Raw genomic sequence first — 6,122 nt, 5'->3', positions numbered from 1 at the left:
ATGAAAATGGTCCAAAAACTTTAAACTAATGATTGTCCTATTTGAATACATTTTATGAGTTAGAAAATTAAGCATGTTACAAAAAAAAGAAGAAAATGAAAGTGGTCCAATTACCAATCAAATCCATTTATAAGTTAGAAAACTATGAATATCAAGTATTTCAATCAAAACAGTATTTTACAAATATTTGCAAATCAGGAATATTGCAAAGAGATGGAGAAATATTCCAAGTACAAGTATTAAAGTCCCAATCGTGACCCACCTTAGCAGTAAGTTAACTCTTTTCCCGTAAGGTACACCAACAAGCATAGAGATATATCTATTGTTCTCCTACTGCATACCACAATGTATCTTCTGAAACAATGTCACTTATACGTTGCCAAATAGATGAAAGAACGATATGACCTTGGTTTTTTTTCTAACTGAAGCATAAGTTTGCAAAAATTGTAAAAATGTGGAGACATATTTAGTAGAAAAGGATGTGGACACAGTAAGAAAAAGTGTTATGAGGCTAAGGAGATTATGTTCTTATAATAAATAGTACACTACAAAAAAGAAGGGCATTACCGAAGGCCAGAAGCCCTCGGAAACAGCCCAAAACCGTCGGTAAAAGGTAATTACCGAAGGCTTATCGACGGTCCAAGAGCCCTCGGTAAATCCCTTGTCGCTAATATTTACCGAGGGCTTTTGCCCTTCGGTCATTACCGAGGGCCAAAAGCCTTCGGTAATTACCGAGGGCCAAAAGCCCTCGGTAATTACCGAAGGGCAAAAGCCCTCGGTAATTTCCGAAGGGAAAAAGCCCTCGGTAATTTCCGAAGGGCAAAAGCCCTCGGTAATTTTCGAAGGGCGAATTTTTTGCTGTCCAGTAACCAATTATGGTGCAGTTTATGATCTGCTTTGGTGCTAATTTCGTGTGATTTTTTATTACTCTCCTGCATTGTGGTGCAGTTTATGAAATTTTTCATGACATCAAGTCAAACTAACCACTGATATTTCTATTGGAGAAGGATAATTGAAAAGGAGATATCAAATTATATTGCATAATATGTTTGTAGTCTTTTACATAAGATACTTGTTGCCATAACACTACAACACTACAAGTTTTCACATCTCAGTACATAAGAAAAACATTTAAATTCTAAGAGCAAATATAAACGAGAACTAATAATAAAGACTATCCAAGTTCAAGTGGCATGATGAAGCAGACTTTGATCAAGGTGCCACACACCTGCAAACCATAAAGTATAAATGTAAGTAGAAGTCATAGGTATTGGGAGGAAATGTACATTTTTTTCATCCAATATGAGAAGTAACGGTATAAATATTACCAATATATCTATAATATGATATTATATAAAAAGTTATTAAGTCGAGAAATACAGAATTGTCAAAAAAAATGTTTAATTTTTTAAAGACAATATAATTTAAAAACACTATAATTTAAACATGATGGGAGATTTATAAAAGTTATTGAATCAAAAGTTTAAAATAGTACAGTTTCCTATATGCATCAGTTTGTGAAGAAACTTATTTTTTAAAAATATTATAGAATAAAGAGTCTAAACAAACCTAATTCTTTTATGTACACTATATATTCAATTAAGTATTATGTGAAAATTGTTAGAGACTATGATAACCAAGGAATTAAATACCATAAAATAATGTATTTAATATGTCATGGATGTACATACATGTACCAAAAACGATATCATTTTATTAAGAGAAACATGAGATATTGAAAAATAATTTTATAATTATATTATTTAAGTATGAAAGTATACATTCTAGAATATAATCTTTGTATTATTGAATGTATAACTTTTATATTTCAAATTATATATTCTAAAACTTAAAATGAGAAAATAAAGGATAAAATTATAATTTTTAAGTGTACTGATGCAGGAAGAAATTATGGAAACGCAGGAAGCTCTTGGATATAACATTTGCTTACTGTCAAATATTCAAAGGAAATTAAAACTTTTTAGAGTTCAAGATTTACTAATTGTTCACTTTACAATTATATTTATTTACAATGTACAATAAGTTTATTATAAATTTATAGTTTTTAAAGACTACTTTAATAATGACAACGAAAAGAAACTAAAAAAGATCATAATCAGAAATAGTAGACACAAAGAATAACACAAAACTTGAAACACAAATAAAAGAAGGTATAGAGACAGGGCTCACAACTTTCTCAATGCTTGAAAAATGTTGCATCCTGTTTGATAGAATTTTCTTGAATGAGTGAAGCCATAGTTGTTCCCTGCAATTGTTGAGACAATCAGCAACGAAAAAAGTAATCACAAAAGTAATAATAACTACAGATTACAAAACCTCTACAACATCCACGACAACCCAACCAAGGTGGACAATGAACTTCTTGCAGCTACATGCACAACAATTGATCCTCCCATGCTTCAATAATGAAACAAATTTTGATCAATGACTTATAATAATAATATAGAACAAAGTGAAATGTAATTTATACATGTGGAAAACTGCTCATGCTCAGTACACCAAATATATTCATAGGAAAAAAATTCAAAGAAAATAAGTGAAAAATAAAGGCAAGTGGTGCAGACCCAAAAATATAAAAATAAACACAAATATCTGCAGATGTGAAATTAAAGGGGTAATACAAAATATCCTTGTAATCATGCCACATTACAGTCTTATAACAAATGCATTATGGTTATGAGCTATGAAGCATGATGCACAGTGATTAAAGGATGATAACTCTGGTCAGGTGTAGTAAAGCTATGGTGAAGAGGCAGGTAGCAAATATCAGGGAAAAATGTATGACCTTTGACACTTACGGATTTCCTGTATCGAACAGAGTACATAAGGTTCTTCTTTAATCAACTTAGTAGCATATGACTTGGTTTATTGAGCTTAAAATATTACTTCAGTTGCTCTTTGGCACAAAAAATTGGTCCAATTCACCAACCAAATCTCAAAAGAAGAATCAAACTTATTTGTAATCAACTAAAATGACTCTAGGACAGCAAATTAAACTTGAACAACTAGGAATGAAATAAAAGATGTACAGTAGTGAGTTCTATACTAAACAAAATTAAAATTCAGAAAAATTCAAGTAAAATTAATGTAGATCGGTCCTACTGCTCAAGCAATGATTTCTGGGCATTTTGCAAGATAGTGCAACCAACTTTCTAGTTTTGGACAAGTTACTATGCATATGGTAGGCACACTTTAGAGTTGCAGCAATGCAAACACAGCCAAATGACAAACTCACACGATTCAGTTTCAACATTCAACTTAAATTAGAATTTTAAACAGTTTCAACTTCTGCATTAAATGGTATTGCACTATGATGGAATTCAAGGACTGTCATACTCTTCGTTGTTACACGGTTGGACCTTTCTTAATTCATCAAGGAATAACAGAATGAAATTTTTCACTAAGAATTTAAGAGGACAAAGTCACTCAAGACTGCCAAGGATTGGTAATATCTTTTTGAAATTAACTGGATCAGGTTGGCTTTAATAACCATCAATTACACATCAGATTTGAATAGAATTCAGTGAACAAAATTGTCCATGGTAACAATCTAAGTTCAACATAAATCCATCATGTATGCAGGTCTACGGTATTACAAGAGAGAAGAGAAACAACGCTTGGTACATATGATTAACTTTTTGGTCTATAATTCAGGAAGGTTCAGGAAACCTCCTCAACTGTACATTACTACATATATATATTCACCTTGATTTCATGCAATTAATGGACATGTTGGATCTCATTGGATTAAGGGAGATATATGAGGAAATAAAGCTAATTAAGATGAGCATAAAGGAAAAGAAAAGAAAATCCATTTGGAGTATCCCAATACTATAAGGTAAGGCTCTATCAATTATACTTTTATGTTCCAATTTTTGCTCCATGTGCACAAGGTGAATGAAAGAATATAATAATAGAAGTAGCAGGTTGTTTGTAAATGAGCAGAAGAGAAAAATTATTACAAAGTTAAAATATCTGAGAGGAAGGAAGAAGGGTGAAGGAATGCAAGAGTTTGCTTTTCAAAGGAATCAATATCAATGCAGAATAGGCTCATGGTTGCTCTTTCATTTTCCGACAATGCAACATATAAATATGTAACAAAATGAAAATAAAAAAATAAAAACAGAATCATCATAGCAATAGAAGTTAGTAATATTTTCACAACAAACTTGTACATATTTTCAACAGTTTATAAAACAAACTCATTTCAGAAGCCATGGCAATGGATCAAAAAGCTTCAATACCTTACTCGTCCAAGCTAACTGTTGCACCAACCTTCACCTCCCTGAACGGACCAGGTAGTCCTTCCTCAGCATTGTTGCCTCCTCTTTGTACGTCGACGAACGATGAAGCCTCCACCACCCACCAAACAGTCGTGGCACCACGATTGAACTCCAATGCAGCCTCCTACCAACAACGTCGCGATTCAAACAAAAGCGATTCCACAAGACAGTGATCAGATTAGGGGAAAACACAGAAACATAAAACGTAAAAACAAAAGGAACGAATTCACATGAATTGTAAATGAACATACCCACCACGTTGCCACAGGGATCACTACAAAGCACTCCTCCAACGCTTTCGTGCCCACGATTGATGCAAATGGAAAGGGTTTTGTGCAAAGGGGAAGGGTTTGGTGTTTTCGTTGTCACTTGGGTAGAGGAGAGGAAGATTAGGTCTTGGGGTTTGGTGTTCTCATTGGAGAGGAGAGGAAGATTACGTTTTGGAGGAGCAAAGGGAAAGGGTTTTGGACGAGACGACGAAGAATAGGGCTGGTGGTGGGAAATGAATTGCAGAGAAGGAATGACTTGATTTTGGCAAAAATTCTTCGAAGATATTAGCGAGGGTTCTTAAGCCGTCGGTATTTTATTTCACCACTGCATTACCGAGGGTTCTAGGCTGTGGGTAATTATCTGTCGGAAAAACGCTTTTTTCCTGTAGTGGTATGTCTACATGTTGGATTTCTCTATGGTGAAGTAATAACGCTTTATGGTTTCTTTTCTATCCATCACTGTGCTACCTATATGGTATATTTATATATGCTTTTGTTTATATGTTTGTGAGTTGATTTACAATTTGTTGGTTGACTTGATCATTCATTTTATTTTACTTCTTAAAATTGAATGAGAGTTGGTTTCAAGCTATGGTCCAATCAATTCATCTCCTTCTTTTAAATGTTATGAATAGATCTAAGACTCTAGCTTGTTACAAAGTATTGATATTAATGCAAGTGATTCATTCAAAAAGACATTGAGAATCTGTCACAACCGGAATCGCGACGGGACGACGATCCAAATAAGAAACGGGTTTTAAAAAGAGATTTGGAGTCGCCACCATAGTTTATTATGGAAAACTATGGAAAAACCTCAAAACGATAAAGCACGGTCCACGAAAAACAAAGATTGGGTTCGGGAGTCGGTTACGCGTGGGGAAGGTGTTAGCACCCCACAACGCCTGCCCTAAGGCAGTACCTTTAACTAAATGCGCGAATATGATGTGGTTTTCAAAATGTTTAACTATCCCCTCAAATAAAATTATAAATAAACAAAATATATTTTTTAGTTTTTTGGGCCCGACAAGGATTGACCTTGCTCCTACGTATTCTCATTCAAAATGAGAAATCAGGGTTACATAGTTCTAGCTGAAAGACTGTTTGTTTGTTTGAAAATGTTGATATTTTTAATTTTTGAAGATTTTATGTTTTTTATATTTTTGATAAAAAAAAGAAGGTAATGAGTACTAGGCCGACGCGGACGGTCACACGAGTACTCATACCTTTAAAATGATATTTAAATATTTTTAATCATCTTTTTTTTTGTTAAAAGAGAAATAACGATATTAAGCACTAGGACGATGCGAACGATCACACGAGTACTCATACCGTTATCTACTTATTTAGGAAGACTTGAGAGTATTGAGTGCTAGGCTGATGCGGACGATCGCACGAGCACACATACCCTCGTTTAATATTACGTAAATAAGAGAGAAAAGTATTGAACACTAGGACGATGCGAACGATCACACGAGTATTCAACCTTTAAACGTATTTTTTGAAATTTTATTTAAGAAAAGAAAAGGTTTTTAGCACAAGGACGACGCGA

At 33.6% G+C, this 6,122-nt stretch overlaps 1 long non-coding RNA gene across 2 annotated transcripts; it reads right to left on the bottom strand.

Moving 5' to 3' along the window:
• Positions 1 to 1,009: 1,009 nt before the first annotated feature.
• LOC148195804 (uncharacterized) lies at positions 1,010 to 4,840 on the bottom strand. Of its 2 annotated transcripts, none has more exons than XR_015781066.1 (5): positions 4,556 to 4,840; positions 4,266 to 4,428; positions 2,338 to 2,418; positions 2,191 to 2,266; positions 1,010 to 1,228 (listed from the first exon to the last, which is right to left on the bottom strand). It is a non-coding gene; the product is annotated as an uncharacterized LOC148195804 (long non-coding RNA). The 2 variants fall into 2 exon arrangements; XR_015781067.1 differs by having other exon boundaries at positions 2,194 to 2,266.
• Positions 4,841 to 6,122: the final 1,282 nt, after the last annotated feature.

This window comes from Vigna umbellata, chromosome 7, assembly GCF_029865625.1.
Source record: "Vigna umbellata cultivar VRB3 chromosome 7, Vumbellata_1.0, whole genome shotgun sequence".
In the NCBI taxonomy this organism is placed as follows: Eukaryota; Viridiplantae; Streptophyta; class Magnoliopsida; order Fabales; family Fabaceae; genus Vigna; species Vigna umbellata.
This window is presented reverse-complemented; position numbering and strand designations above follow the sequence as displayed.